At 37.9% G+C, this 16,904-nt stretch overlaps 1 long non-coding RNA gene across 1 annotated transcript; it reads left to right on the forward strand.

Moving 5' to 3' along the window:
- The first annotated feature begins 1,108 nt into the window (after nucleotides 1-1,108).
- On the forward strand, nucleotides 1,109-4,038 carry LOC135408799 (uncharacterized). The gene is made up of 3 exons (XR_010427841.1): nucleotides 1,109-1,323; nucleotides 2,390-2,428; nucleotides 3,089-4,038. It is a non-coding gene; the product is annotated as an uncharacterized LOC135408799 (long non-coding RNA).
- Nucleotides 4,039-16,904: the final 12,866 nt, after the last annotated feature.

The raw sequence follows: 16,904 nt of genomic DNA on the forward strand, positions 1-16,904 counted from the left end.
AATTATAGCTTTTAAGGCAGCTAAGCTTTCTCTTAAAAGTCATGGGCCATAATAGAAATACTTTGTATTTAATATCTGTGAGGGAGAATCAGTAGAAGACAGTTATTGCCTGCTGGACATCTTTTTTTCAGGGCTGTTCTTCAGTACTCTCACTTTTTTTATTTAAGCAAACACACTCCAAGTTTGTAAATAAATGTATTGATTTGCTTTTTCATCTGTGATACAGTCAAGGTCCTTCCCTCATTTTTTTTGTGTTCTGGAGAGATTTGACATAACAGCAAATGTTGGGAATTACCATGCAACGCTTTGTAGATGGTTTTGAAATAATCTGCAGATTTGCTTCATGCCAGATCACAAATAAATGCAACACTTTCTGATGGCTGATCATCTAGGACAGGAAATGGACTGAATTTTATTTCTGATTAAAATGAAGTTTTAAAACATTTTAACCAACAGTGTCACAACTTGTACTTGAAATAATTTGTCTCAAAATGCCCATCCTTTTAAACTGACATGAGTTTTTTTCTTCATACAAATTTATGTGTGTTCACAGCTCAGTTAATAATACTATTTTAGAAGGATTTTTAATCTATGCATAGATTTAGTGTCAGATCTCATCTATAAGCAAAAGCATAAAATTTTTATTCTGGCACCATTCCTATGGAGTGATTGGTGATGCTTGAGTGGAGGTTAACAGAGAATCAGTCATCTTCAAAACAGTTACCTGTTGTACATGACATATGACATTATTTATATGTAAATTCCTATTTCATTTGTAATATAATTTTTATGGGGACTTGACACCAAGGCTGTTAATGGAAAATTTTGTGAAGAAAAGCATTCATTAAAGCCATTTGACAGTTTAGAGCTGTTAAATTCCATTGATTAGAACAATGTATTTTGCACTTGTAAGCTGGCACGACTTGTTTCCTTTTCCAAAGAGCATTCAGTGGGTCCATTCCAGTGCTTGCAGTAGTTGAATGAAATCTGTTAGCAAATGATACTTTGGGATTTACATACTGCAGTATTTCAGAGTTAACAAAGTGCTTGTTTAGTGATTCTTTCACTTGGCAGGAAATAAATTTAAATCATGTATGCCATTTTTTCCTTTTTGTTTTTCCTTTTCTCAGAAACAACAACAAATCCTCAAGTCAGCAGTCCTCGTCATCTTCTTCTTCTTCCTCTCTATCATCATGTTCTTCTTCATCTGCACTAGCACAAGAACTGTCTCAGCAAACAGCAGTAATACCAGAGTCTGATTCTAATAGCCAGGTTGACTGGACCTATGATCCAAATGAGCCACGTTACTGCATTTGTAATCAGGTAAGGATAGCCTCCAGCCTGAAATACAACTAGAACTGCTGGTTTGATGTAATTGAACTTCCTTCTCTGGTTGCTAATTTTTTAAAACATTGTGGTTTTACCCTTGAAATTCTGATCTGTTTTTATTTACTTACTGGTGCTACAAATATTATCAACTCAAGCTAAAAGTGGTCAGTTTTCTAGTGATGTGACATACCTGGAGTGTTTAAAATCTGTTAGTGGAGACTTCAGAAATAATTAAATTAAAAATGGAAAGGGTTCACAGTGAATGTAGTTAAAATGTTAAGTTAGTAAGGAATTTGTCTGTTTTCTCCAACTTCCCCATAGAAAGCAAAAACCACCAAACAAACCAAACAAAAAAAACCCTACCAAAACACAAAATATCCCATAAACTTAAAAAAGCCCAAACAACCGAACAAAAACCTAATTTTAGATAAGCTGTCCGGAGAATGAATGACAACATGAGAAACTTACTTAAAATGCCTGTTCTTATTTCAAACACTTTTAAGAGAGTTGACTTTTTTTAGAGTTTATAGATTTCTGTAATTCTCTTTAAAATATTTGATTGTTTCAAATAAAGTGCTTGAAATTGTCATGTATGCAAGGGAAATGGCAGACATCAATATAATCTTGAGAACTAGGCTGATAACATACTGAGCACTGTTGTTTTCATCAAAATGTACTTCATTCAGGCTTTGAGTGCTGACCTTTTTTATCCAACCTGAAATATGCAGATGCATCTTCTTTTGCACAAACAATCTTTGAAAATCAATTCACTATGAACGAGGTGGTGTTTGGATTGTGTAACAGAAGCTCCGCACAGCCTCTTCACTTAAGAGTGAAGAAGATGCTTAAGAGAGATGACTCTCGTGAGTCCTTTCCAATATCCTTCTAGAATATTCTGTGATATCTGTGATACCTGTGAGAAGAAAAATCAAAATGTTGTTGCTGCTGTTAATGGACAGACTCCTTAAAGGAAAAAACTTGAATGTTAGCCCTTTGAAAATGTTAATTGCTTTTAGTTAATAATACAATTATTAAGAATGGAATTTTTTTTTCTTACTAGGTGTCCTATGGTGAAATGGTAGGCTGTGATAACCAAGATGTAAGTAACAAAGTTCAAAGGGTTCATGAGAGGCTTGTGCATGTAATTGTTGTTTGCAGAAGTTACTTTTTTTTAGAGTTGGTTTTTGAATAGATTTTTTTAGAGTAAAGTGCATATGTTTTGAACCACCCTTCAGGAAACTTCTCATTTCTCCTCACAGTTCAGGTTCTTTTAGAAACCTTCAGCCTTTACTGGGTTCAGAAAAGCCCTAGTTCAAAATGCCATTTATTTCTCTGAATGCTTAGCTGTGTTTAGCTAATAACAGTTGTCCTCTTCAAATAAAAAAAGTTTTAAAAGAGCAGTTGAATGTCATCATGTATTTACTGAGACACTGCATTTAAACAGAAATGCGTGATAAGATTACTTTTGTGTCACTTAGTATTGTCAAACTAAGTCTTTCAAAGCAAAACATAGTTATTTTGCTGTGTTATGTGAGTCCACATATGAGTCCTAGAATTCTTATCACTCTCCTTAGTTTTTTGAGTGTATGTTAGAGACTGAGATCTTCATCTCTTGTCATTTTTTCCTGTGGTTTATATGAAAAGCAGAATCTATGCTTTTTACTCATGTTTCATTTTCATAGAATTGTAATTGTGATAGGCACTGTGAAAAAAAAAACCAAACAAATCCCAAACCATCTCTTTAACTCTCTTTTTATAGTGTCCTATTGAGTGGTTCCACTATGGATGTGTTGGACTGACAGAAGCACCAAAAGGGAAATGGTACTGTCCACAGTGTACAGCTGCAATGAAGAGAAGAGGCAGTAGACATAAATAAGTTTCTTCATCTGGAAAACAAATTGTGTACTAAAGGTTTTATAGAGGTCTTAGGAGCGGAGGGGGAACTCTCACAACACCTCCTTGCAACCACTGAAGAGTTAACATGGCAGTCATAGAATGGTTGGGACTTAATGGAAAGGACCGTAAAGATCATCTAGTTCCAGCCCCCAGTCATAAGATCATGAATATTGGTTTTGCTAGTTGTGTTTTAACATTCTAAGTAAATTATTTACGCACCTTGATGTGCTACAGATAATATTCCAGTGAGCCTTGGATTATTCCAGTGGCCAACATATGCAGAGATTTGTACTATCAAACCATTTTCTCTAAGCACTGGGCATTCTACAATTATTTAATCTTCAAAGAATTCCAATAAGTCAAGGTTTTAAATGTATGTTTTATATACAAGAGATATATTCTGCTGCATGTACTGTACTCAAGAGCTGTTACGTAACACTATGTATATAAATGGTGCAAAAAGTCAGTGCTTCTGAAAAGAAAGAGACAATGTTTTTAAAATGCCTTTATAGCTTTGGTTCTTTATGAAACTTAATTCAGCAGGCTGAAGAAAATGGTTCTTGTATACAGCGGGCTGTTGTCCTTTAGGGTACTCAAGTATGTAAAAACAAAAAAAATGCTGTAGAATAAAACAAACTTGTGCCATTAGTCTTTATATGTTTCTGCTCCAGAGAAGGTGGGGGCCATAAGAGGAAAAAAAGGTGTTAAAGTGACAATAAATTTTTATACCAAATGTGTTTATTTTTTTGTGCAAGTAATCCTTTAAATTTGAATTGTATTAGGTGTAAAATAAAACAACCTCAACTCCTCAAATTAATGTTTTCTGTACATTTGTCAGAAAAAAAGTCTGTTTCTGAAATGGTTTCATTAACAAATTTATTGTTTTTCTGTGGCTGTTTCATGCAGCAGCACTGAACAGAAACAGGGTTTTTACTTCTATTTTCTAATTCCTCCTTCTTTCTGCTATTAAAAAAAGTACACTTTCCCTTTGGATTAAAGATTTTACTTCAGGCTGGAAGAGTGTGGCCTTCATGTAGTAGCTTTCCAGACCCGTGAAGAAGAGGAGAAGAGAGGGAGAGAAGCAGTGTTACATTGCTTGACCATGCAAGTACTGTCAAGGGAATAAAAACAGACAGGCCCATTAGAAATAGGAGTATGTGCAAAGAATGAAACCAGGATTCTGTCACAGTGTTTTTTTTTTTTTATGAAAGAAATAGGCATTTATAGTCTATGAACTGGGGAAAAGTAGATGTGTAAGAAGGGAAACACGATTATGGATGATAAATAGACTTTGGTAAAAGAATAGGCTAGAAGTTGGGGAAAATAAACATCAAGGAGCAGTTTAACTAAGGTTCCATTAAAACTGTGAACTGAACCCACTGTATATATTTCTCTGGAAATTGCAGTCTGAAAAAAACCACTTGAGGACTAGAATATCTGCTTTTAAGTGAGACTGTTGAGACAACGGAGATAACGAGTTGTTTCTTCTGTGGGAAACTAGTACCATGCTATGATTTGAAATTAAATAAGCAACCACTAATGCAGACTTCCCTTAGACTGAGTGTCTTTATGGCTATGAAGTTAGTCCATTGAGAATTATGACCATATATCTCTCACTCTGGTGGTAACCATACCTGGTGGTAACCATACCTGGTGGTAACCATACCTGGTGGTAACCTCACTTAACAGAACACAAATCCAAATAAAAATTTCAATTTTTAGTGTGAGCATTGGATCACTGTTTCACTGGAGAATATAAATTATTTTTTCATTGGCAAATGAGTTAGAGAAATCACAAGAGGAAAAATCTCACCTTAGTATTTTGTCTCAAAGTTAAGAAAATAGAAATGAACAAATATGAAAAATGTGGAAAAATTTGCAATACCTGTACATGCTTATGTTTTTTTCTAAACAAGAGAAGCTTACAGGTCATTAGGTGATCAGAGTGTAAAAGCAGTAATTAGTATGAAATATTTACATATTAAGAATGTTCATGCCTCATGGTCAATAAAGTTGCTGGACACTTTCCTGAGTAGACAAGTACAAGTGTTTAGGTGAGGTCTCTCATTAAAGCTTCTTTGAAAAACAGCAATGCACTGATTGAAGAGTAGGAGTCCCTTAATTGGGACATTGGGCCATCCACGTGGCTATTTGCAAAATAGAATAATAATAAAGGAGAAAATCAGATACATAACAGATCAGTTAAAGAGGTCTAAACAGTAACAGAATGTTTGCAATTAGGTTGTATTCTCAAAAATAATAAAAATGGAAAGTGCTAAAAGCAGCAGACAAATCTCATGATACTGAGAGTCTGATAAAGTAGATGTATTTCAATATTTTACTAAAATAACATAAACATAATATATAAAATAATACTGAGTTCTCACTTTACCTGCACCTTGGTCCTCTGAAGTAGCTATTGCTGTGTAGCAAAGTGATTTTGGAGTTACCTGGGTAATTTTATGGAAACCTCAGCTCACTGCTCAGCAGCAGGTCAGACAAGTGCTAAGAATGACTCAGTAGGAGACAAAGAATAAAACAGAAAACAGTTTTATGCTGTGTAAATTGATGGTGCACTTAGGTCTTAATGTAGTGTAAAATTCTGGTCTGCTCCATTACAAAAAGGCAGTAGAGCTAGGAAAAGGCTCAAATAGGAGGATCAAAGCAGCCAAAAGCTGTGTAATGACAACACAACTGAGAAGCAGATGAATTGTCTGGGAGTGTTGTGGATGAGAAAGAGGCAGCTCAGTGAGGATGTAACAGGGATCTGTAAATTCAGAAGTGATGTGGAAAAGGTGTGCCTTTTCATAGAAAAAGTAATCTGAAGGTAGCCAGTCCAAAGTAAAAAAATTAGGAGCATTTTTTCACACGTGGCATTCTTACATTACAAAACGGGACATACAGCAAAGATACCTGGATCAGAAACTCACTGAAGGCTGATCACTGGAAGTCAAGAGAGTTTGTAACCAGGGAAGTGTTCCAGGCTGACTGGCAGTCCTGCAATCCTCATAGCCTCGTGGCATAGACCACTGAACGCTCTTTGATACCAGACACGAGGTTAGGCAACTCTCTGGCATTATGCAGTGCAGCTACTTTCAGTTTCATCTCAATGCTTCAAGATTTGGGTGGACTTTTAGGATGAGGAGGTATTTGTAGTATCACAAACTGAGAGCCAATGTGCTAAGAGCTGTAATAGAACAAAACGTGGTCTATGCCTTGTAAATGGTATTGTGTGTTTGCACTGGGGAGCTGTAGATTTTATTTATTCTAGATCTGAAATTAAAAAGAAAGAAGAAATACTTTTATGCTTCCTGATCTGAAAATCCCACTAGGTTGTCCCTCTGAATAGCACAGGATAATTTGCATTCTTGTCTTCTTCACTGAATTTTGCAAAATGTTGTTTAACTGTACATGGTAAAGATCAGAAAATCTGAGGTTTGTTTCCCTTTTCTGTTCCCCCTCACCAGGGAGGTACTTTCCACTACAAGCTGGCTTTTCTTGGCAAGTTTTTTCATCTCCCTTCTCATCCTGCTGGAATGTCAGGACCATACACTTTTTTTCTTCAACAGAGGTGACCAGCTTGGCAACAGAGAGTTCAGTATTACACTTAGACTAAAAATCTCCAAGAAGCAGAATTGCAAGAGGAATAAGGGTCTGAGTTTTTACACTCTCCTCAGGGTACACATGAATAAAATTAGGCCCCACTGTATGAACACAGTCTCTGAAGTTTTACTACTCCTCCCAGGATTGACTAAAAAGCTCTGAGAATAATGTAACTAAAACAAGAAAAATGCCACACTTCAGAGTACCTACACCAATTTGCAGTAAAATTCCTCTTAGTGCTTTCAAATCCATATCTTGCTTTTATACTCATATAATATTCTATAAAGATGAACAGCAGCTTTTTCCTTGTATTTCATAGCTATTTGAGCATACAAAAGTTGTCGGCAAGTTGCATGATTACTTACAAGCTTGTGCTTGCATACATCTTATATTTTAGAAAAACCTATATTAGTTCATAATAGATTTAAAGTCTTTATTATAGAATCATAGAATGTTAAGGGGCTGGAAGGGACCTCAAAGATTATCTAGTACCAACTCCCCTGCCATGGGCAGAGACATGTCCCACTAGACCACGTTGCTCAAGGCCTTTTCTGGACTGGGGCATCCACAAATTCCCTGGGCAATCTGTTCCAGTGCTCCACCACCCTCACATAGAGAGTTTCTTTCTAATATCTAATCTAAATTTCCTCTCTTTCAGTTTGTACCCATAACTCCTGTCACTACAGTTCCTGATGAAGAGTCCCTCTCTGGCTTCCCTGTAGGCCCCCTTCAGATAGTGGAAGGTCGCTATGAGGTCTCCACACAACCTTCTCTCCAGGCTGAACAGTCCCAGCTTTCTCAGCCTGTCTTCATAGGGGAGTGCTCCAGTCCTCTTAGCAACTCTGTGGCCCTCTGGATTTGCTCCAACAGTTCCATGTCCTTATGTTGGGAGACCAGAACTATACTCAGTACTCCCGGTGGGGTCTCAATAGCAGAGCAGAGGGGAAGACACACTGACACATTGAGTAAATGACTTTAACTGTTTGATAACTGTATTCCCTTTTTATAGGAATAGGAATAATTCCCTTATTCCTAGCTACTACTGTACAGCTAGAATAGAGAAATACTTGCCTCATGACTGTACAAGAAAGTGATGAACAGTGTTAGGATCCACAAGCCCTAATACCTATTTGTACCTTGTACCTTATATTATGAAAATTTCTTAGTATTATGACAGCTCTGTTCCTTTCTAAATATTTATTCAGCAATGCTATATACATTGAATCAAATGCATATGCCCACATTTATGAAACTGGCTACTGCAATTAAGAAAAAGTTTTTGAAGTCATAGAGTAGTACAATGATGGGATTCTTTAAATAAATTATGTGCCGTTGTTCAGCTACAATTTATATATTTTTCTCAAAAATATCAAAATTTTGAGGAATCTTAAGTATACTTTTGTTGCTGAGCACAGATTTATTTATTAGGTTGACAGCTAACTTTGTTTTCCTAGTTAAGGCTGTATTAAGCCTTTCTGTCTAGAAGAATAAATAATAGTTATAATGTACTTGCACACATGAGGATTAGTAGAACAGAAATAGCAGAGCAATGTGAAGATAATTTTATATTGCTTCTGCCTGCAAAGTTGTGGCCTTACAATTTCAAAGCTAGATCCATGATTTATTTTAAGAAAAAGACATGTGGGATAGACATTTGGATAAACTTTCCAAGTGTGAGTGTAGTTAAGCGCTGGAAGGGGTCAGTCAGTGAAGTACTATGGAATTAGGGAATCCTTTCTTGTCAGATATGCAGGAATATTTTTCCCTGTGTTGACAAAGAAAATTTTCTTTACAGCTCGATTTTGGTGAGATTAAAAGTACATTGTAACGGGGGCGGGGGGGGGGGGGGAGGGGTTGTGGTGGTGTAAAAATAAGTGCTTATCATATTTAAAAATTGTTTTAATAAATGTTCAGTTATGTAGTTTGACTGAAAAGGTGACAACCTGGAGTGTTTCTTCTGTGACAAATTCATTTGAATATTGTATTCTTGACTTAAATTATTTAAAAATGTGTTTAATCTCTCTGTCATGTTATGTGGAGCTAAATTAATCTCAGGCTTTTAAAGTAAGCACATACTATAGATGGATGGATCAGTCAGTAGTTGAATGAACTGACGATAAAAATGTGTTCCTTAGGCAGGTCTGGAAAATGAAACAGTTCTACAGTCAGTAGTATTGACCAACTCCTTAATTTAAGAAGGTATCCCATACATTTTAAAATTAGCCTCAAAAAATTAAAATTATGTGCTAATCATTTTAATCTAGAGCAAAAATTTTCTTAAACACTGACTTTAAACATGCTTTTGCAGACAGAAGTGCTGATTTCAGAAGTGCTGATTACCTTTGAGAGCTTCACTTACATCAGAACTGTTCTGCCTCTCTCTTCTGTAACATTGTTGGTTGCTCTTGTAAGACATAAACACAATCTAAAATACAGACTAGGCAAACATCTCAGTGAGGTTTTAGCCCAGGACAGGAAAACAGAAGATGATTCTCAAAAACAGAAAAGAGAAGAAAATCCAACTTTAAGGTGTTTTGGTTAGTATCTGCATTAATGTTCAAGATTTACCAATGCTGAAGTACTTTCCACTTTGAAAATGCTTTCCAAACACTCACTGACAACTATTTACTTAAAGACTTCTGTTAAGAGGGTGAAAGGAATGTACTGGGAATGTCTTTCTCTGGAGGCTGACAAGCCTTATAATAGAAAAGATTCTAAGTTTTCCTCTTCCCTATTGTTTGTATCTTAAGCAGTCATATTTAAACCCATGAGGAAAGGAATTATCTGAACATATTGTTCATAATTATATCAGCACATTATAAAACTGTAACCTGATTCTGTATTTGACTAATGAAGGTATGATTTTAAATCAATCCCAAAAATTCTCTGTAATTCTCCTTCTAAAGACTGTTTTAAACAAGCAAATTAGCTCTCAGCCTTATATACATTTTATTAATTTTCTGTGTTGGCACTACCTGGTTTTACATGATTTTTCTGAAGCAAAGAGTCTCTTTAATGCACTTTATTTTTAAAAGTGCATCAAAATGAAGTTTACAGAAATAGTAATTGATTATTAGGAGCTTATTCAGCTACTCCATAATGTATTTCAGAGCTTTTCTGATTTAGTTATATTTCGGTTATATTTTAATTTTTTCAAGATCAAATCCTAAGTACATCTACATCTGCCCCTAGTCATAGAGCATACATCCATAATTAAAAAATATACAAAACAACCTACAAAAGAAATAGATCCCAACAACCTTGTGATCAGCTAATGAACAAAAATGGTTCGATTCACTTTTCAGCTCCTCTGGACAATTCAAAGTATGTATGAAGTATAGAAAAATCACAGCAAAACATTTTAGATCTCTCAGACCTGAAAAATATGTTCCTTAATCCTTGCATTGTCAACAGACCTTTGCATCAAATGCTAGTTTTACACAATCTGTTTAATCAGAGTGGTCAAGATCATTCACTGACAGTGTGATGTTCAGCTTCCTCCCAGCCATATCACAGTAGTTCAGCATGACATCCCTCCCCAGTTTCAGCTTTCTAGCCCCATGCAATAGCCACCAGGTGTGTTTTGAGCAAGCTGCGCAGTCCAGCAGGCCAGAGCTAAGAGGCAGTGTAGTGACTCTTCATGGGGCAGGACACAAAGAACTCATCAGAACTCATGCCGGCTGTGAAGGAGATGTTGTGTGGCCTCCTTCACTCTGTTTATTCCAGCCACGTTGCTTTTCTAAGATATAAAAATGGTTAAATCTAATTTTCAGCTTTACTTTTAGAAATATCATGTGGAGTAGTTTGCCAAAAGTCAGTGCTTAAAAGATGTAGCATATTTAATGCTATTTCTAAAGTAACTTCAGTGCCACAGTGGCTGCTGCTATCTTGTTCTGTAGCAATCGTGCTGTGGCAGCTGAGCTTGTGAGAGAAGCTGTACAGTTACAACCAGATCAATAAGTTCAGAAGTATACTGTTATCTTTTTCTGCCTATCCATAAGAACAACAAAATATCGTGTCTTGCATCTTCACATGTTCTTTTCACTTGTACAATAATTTCTCATATATGTGCACAGTATGTGAAGCACCCCAAGTAACACATTTCTGTACTGGCTTATTGTATATTCTGGCAGCACCATGAGAATGCAACAAACTGGAATAAACTGTAATATACTCTAGTATATTTAGTGTCTGGTCCTGATGGGGCTGGTTAAACCTATGGGTGCCTTGAAAGGCACAGATGAGCCTTTAGTCAACATTTCCGTGTAATGTGGTTGTCTCTGACAGTGTCAAGAGATATGTCTTGACTCTCTCTGCTAACGGAAGAGCTCTGTTAAACAAATGTCCATCAGTACAAAGCTTTTCAATAGGAAGAAATCAAGTTCTTGTTCCCTCATGCCTAAAACATCCGCATGTACGAACTCATCTTCTGAAGTCAGTGGAGGCCATGATGAGGTTTAACTTCTATGTTTGCATGGATATTTACTATACTGGGGCTAACAAAAATGTAATGATCAAAATGTCTGAAACGATTGGCACGTGGAAAACTTGGTCCAAAACTACAGAACTTGTTTGCCAAACCTATTAGTGGCAGGCACATCATCTGCACCAGCACAGACTAAACGATCTACACAGGCAGCTGTAGGTACCTGAAAGCATTACACTCTTATTTTACATGCACACGATAGAGGTGACAATATTTGCATGTTTGTAGGAGACTGTCATTTGTTTCCTTGCTGCCAAGGAGCATTAGAGGACAACTGAACCTAGAAGACACTGGGATAGTCATTAAAAAGTCTGAGTGGTCTCAGCAAAGCAACCACTTTGCTAAAGAAAGAGAGGATGTTCCTGATCATATAAGCAGTGAAGAGGAATAAAGGCAGTCAAAGGTAAGGGGACGGAATAAAATACAGTTTAAGGAATTTAGGGGATGAATTGGAAGATAGTGTTTATGGAATGAGGAGTCTAATTGTATTTTTCTACTGCAGCTTCTGAAAGTTGGTTTGTTTGAAACAGATACTGCTTCTGAACTTGATGGCAACTGGTGCTTGGGGATGACTGTTTTGGGTCTACTTACAGTGTAGAACAGGAGAAAAAATAAACACACCACTAGTTTTGACTACATACATAATTAGGCCAGGCTAGAGGGAAAACAGAACATGGCAATGAAATAGCTTAGTTTACACAGAAGAGGAAAGACATTGTGACCGGATCTGGAGGACTATGACATTTCAATTCTATATTTGGAGTTTATTGGAACAGAAACTAGAACAATTAACTTTAAAAACAAACAAACAAAATGCATTACTTTAAAAACAAATAAGCATTAGAATTAAATAGGTTTTTAAATGCTTCTCTTCCCCCTGCAAAATGCCCTTATAGACTGATCTTTTCCTTCATATTTGTTGCTCTCATTCAAACAACTCCATGGCCAGCTTGCAAGCATCGGACATTCCCACTGCCAAGGCAGCTATTTAGGATACATCCCACCTTCACTCTGGAGGCCTGGCTGAGGGATTGATCCTTCTCTTTGCGGTAGCCTCCAAACTGATATACCTACTACTTGCTGTCCCTCTCCCCCTGTCTCCTTCTCATGGGAGCTTTTCTGACCTGGTGCTGAGGGTAGAGGGGACAGGCCTGGTGTGGGAAGGGTGTCCCAGTACGCAGAATAATTAGTGAGGAATGCACATACCCCCATTGCAGACATCATTTATGCAGGCATGGAGTGGCTAGGACAGAGTCAGTGACACTGGTATTCTCGATTTCTTCCCACTCCCATTGGTACATTTTCATCTGAATATATGCAGCTAGGAAGAACTGCAAGGGAAATACTACTGTGCAGCACATCAAGCGTACTCAGAGCCCTTCTGCAGGTACAAGGCAGTGAAGAGCTCTGCTTGCAAGAGAAGTGCATGAGAAAGTAGTATTTGTGCAAATTCTTTTCATATAGTAAACCCAGGAAATATAATTGAAAGACAATAAGAAGGTTCTAGATCACCTAACCCAAGAGATTATTAACTGTATTAAAAGAAGAGAATGATCTTGGGAGAAGACAGAGATATCATTAGAAAAAGTTTTTAGGAAGAGGAAGACCTGAGAATGGAAATTCAAGTGCTCTCACCTGAGGTGTGAAGAAGAGGAGAATCGGCAAGATGCCACAGAAAAGATGTGGACCATCACAAAATAAATAATTACTTAAAGTAAAAAGGAACACAGACAGTGTCAAGAGATATTTCACTTTGTTCCTGTTCTGCATACCTGAAGACAAATATCCATGTTCTTAGAGCCTGTCTGGGCATTTCTTGATTGTCACTGATACTTATCCATCTCTCAGAAGTAACCAATGAGTCTGAGCAATCAAACTGGCTACAAAATCCATAAATCTATGTTATCTCTGAATAACTGCTGCAAGGGGATTATGTCAAGAGTCAGCAAATAACTGCAGACAGGAAGAAGCAGAGAATTTGCTGATCTATTTCTTCCTCATGACATTCAGATTTGCCTTTTAAGCAGGAACCAGTATCTTCATAACACTTATGGAAAGTATATTCATAACTGCTTTCCTGTATCTTCCTGTCAAGCAACTTGCCGTATTATTAACATACATAAATAAATAGATACCTCTGTTTCATTGTCACTCTTCTGCCAAAACAAAGTAGTGAAGATCATGGCTGAGTTTCAAAGAGATACCTCTGGACAAATAACTCAGTTGGCCCAGATTCTGCCTAAAACTTTAGGGAATGGTAGGTTTGGTAGTCTGGTAAGCTGAGTATCGAGCTTTGCCTCTGCCTAAAAGGTCCCGTTCCCTTCCTCTGTTTACATCCTCTCTCACTTATGTTCTCCGGCTGCCTAACCTGTGCCAGCACTAGGGCCCACTGGACCTCTCCAAGAGTCAATTAAACTCCCTCACCTGGTAGAAAACAATCCAGCTGAACAATTCCTTGCAAAAGGATCTAATGATCACCACAACAAGGTAGGAAGAGAGAAAGGGAAAAAGCAGGAGCAGAGGTAAGGCAGGGTAGAAGGGAGCAATCAAGACCTTTCCCTTTCCATGGCAAGGCATTACTAGTCTGGCTGATCTCCTCATAGAATTCAGGCCTAACAGCATCTTTCCTGGGGCAAAATATCCAGCTATCACAGCTCTTAAAACACTGATAAAATTTACAGACTTAAATTGGGACTATTTAAGGACTTAAAATGGACTATATATCAACTATACATATATGTGGACTGTAAATTCTATGATAAGAGAAGTAAACACACTGCTTGTGTAGCCCGGATCACTTATTGCCACTTACATAAAGAAAAAATATTAAATAAACTGAAGAATAACAAGGAGCAAAACCTAAGGGGAGTCTCCCCTAAAACTCTTCTCCCATTAACATCAACTGTTTTGCTTTCCAAGGATTTGCAGTACTTTCAGAGAGACCTCAATAAATTGGAGGACTGGGCAATCACCAACCACAGGAAGTTCAACAAGGGGAAGTGCCAGATTCTGCACCTGGGATGGGGCAACCCTGGGTGTAGGTACAGACTGGGGAATGAGATGCTGGAAAGCAGTGCCATGGAAGGGGTCCTGGTCAATGGCAAGTTGAATATGAGTCAGCAGTGCCCTGGCAGCCAGGAGGGCCAACTGTGTCCTGGGGGGCATCAGGCAAAGCATCGCCAGCTGGTTGAGGGAGGGGATTGTCCCACCCTGCTCTACACTGGTGCAGCCTCACCTTGAATATTGTGTGCAATTTTGGGCACCACAATATAAAAAAGACATTAAGCTACTAGAGAGTGTCCAAAGGAGGGCAACAAAGATGGTGAAGGGCCTTGAGGGGAAGCCGTATGAGGAGCGGCTGAGATCACTTGGGCTGTTCAACCTGGAGAAGAGGAGACTGAGAGGAGACCTCATTGCAGTTGCAACTTCCTTGTGAGGGGAAGAGGAGGGGCAGGCACAGATCTCTGTGGTGACCAGTGACAGAACCAGAGGGAATGGCCTAAAGTTGTTTCAGGGGAGGCTTAGGTTGGATATTAGAAAGAGGTTCTTCACCCAGAGGGTGGTTGGATACTGGAACAGACTCCCTAGGGAAGTGGTCACAGCACCAAGCCTGAGAGAGCTTAAGAATCATTTGAATGATACTCTCAGGAACATAGTGTGACTCTTGGGGTTGGTCCTGTGCAGGGCCAAGAGTTGGACTCGATGATCCTTGTGGGTCCCTTCCAACTCAGAATATTCTGTGATTCTGTGCTTCTCTGCTTGCCTGCCTTCACTGTGAGCCAAAATCACAGAGCTGAGCCAAAGTGGGATTAAGACATGAATCTTTGTTCTCTAGAGTGGAGGAAAATCACAATATCACTAAGGTTTACAGGGTTCTATGAATGGGACAAGGAGAGAGGGTGGGTTTTTACTATGCCGGGATCGATTTTACCTTCAGCAGTACCAAATCTTCCAATGTGCAGAAAAGTAATGTATTTTTCCTGTTTTCTTCACTTTGTGCCAGTCTTTCCCATTCACTGCTTACAATAGGACCACACACAGGATTGAAGACACTGCAAATCTAATTGCAATCTGGATTTAATTTAGGGTGAAGTAAAAAATCATGGAGGGTGCAGCTGAACGGGCTTTCTCCAGCACAGTTTAACAAGATGCTTTGCTTGAATATTGATGTGCTATTGATGCCTATTTTTCCCGAACCTTTTAAGTAATTTTTTAAATTAGTGAGAATTAATGGCCCTTGACACAATTTTTAGTGTGCTAGAAAATAAAAAAGAAACAAAAAAAAGAAACTAAAAATTGACCATAAACAATGACAACTGCATATAGGTTTGCAGTGTGAAGATGACAGACATGATTACAAGCATTTGACTATCAGTTTATTTAGAAATTATCAGTTTGAGTTTATTTTTCATGAGATCTCATTTATCACTGAAATGGTTGCTAGGATGCTATGCTTTGAAATTTGAAACCTTCTCCAGAAAAAGAGCAATTGTGAAGAGGTTTTCTAAACATATTTTCTTTTTGGCAGCCTCTCTATAGTGAAGTTATTGATGCTAAATCATTTTCTTACATCAAGATCTGATCTTGGAAGCAGTTATACCTAGTCTTAGTTTTATTCAGAATTGTGGAATGACTTATGTTAGATCTCTGAGTGAAGTTAATCATGCATAAACTGGATCTATTCAGCTAGCCTTAAATTCCTGTTAACTTTCTGTGCCTAGTATTTTCCCTTGCTCCTGGCAATTATATGTCCAGGTCACTACTTACACCATGGAAATAATTTTTCAGTGGTCACTAGCTTTCACTACTGAGCAAACATGGAGACTCATGTAAAATGAAAGCTCTGTGTGTATGAGCCACGTTGCTTAAAACCCCAGTGAGATGATGAATGATGAGCATTACATGCCTGCATGGCACCTTGGCTAAGTCCTTTCAAATCCCAGTCCCTGGCAATTTTTAGCAAGTCTTGTGACTTTCCTCTCACCTTTTCTGTGTCAGGGTAGCTTTAAACACTTACAGTCTATTCCACATGATGCAGATGGAACTGAGTTTCTGGCTGCAAGCACTGGAGATCACTCTTGACAGTCATGGCTTGCTGGTTTTGGCAGAAGCGATCTCTGCACGACTTTGCCTCATGCCAGGCAGGACAGCAGCTGCCTGCTGTACAGAGCAGCCAGGCAAGCAGTCCTGAGTGAGGGGGAGGAGTAGGAAGAGGTAAGCAGGCTAGAGAGCTCCATGCAATGGGAACAGCCACTGTAAAGAAGAGGTGTGGGAATCCCAAATAGGAAATCAATACTAAATTTGTTATCTATGTCAGAAGGAGGAGATTTATACCTTTCTGCTAAGAATTCTGAAATATGCACATATACCTGTGAGTATAAATACTTAGCTGGATATTTCTGATCTTACCCATAATTATTTGAATATTATGCACTGAAGAATCTTTCCTGTGAATTTGAGTCAGAGGATGCCTGTCTCTTTATCCACTTATATTCTGTACCTAAATGACTAGTCAATGCCAGGGGAATTAGTCCCCATATGCAATAGTTCTGACTTAATTTCCTGAAGTGTTGGAATGGGACCAGATGAC

The sequence above is a fragment of the Pseudopipra pipra genome, unplaced genomic scaffold (genome assembly GCF_036250125.1).
Source record: "Pseudopipra pipra isolate bDixPip1 unplaced genomic scaffold, bDixPip1.hap1 HAP1_SCAFFOLD_659, whole genome shotgun sequence".
Classification (NCBI taxonomy): domain Eukaryota; kingdom Metazoa; phylum Chordata; class Aves; order Passeriformes; family Pipridae; genus Pseudopipra; species Pseudopipra pipra.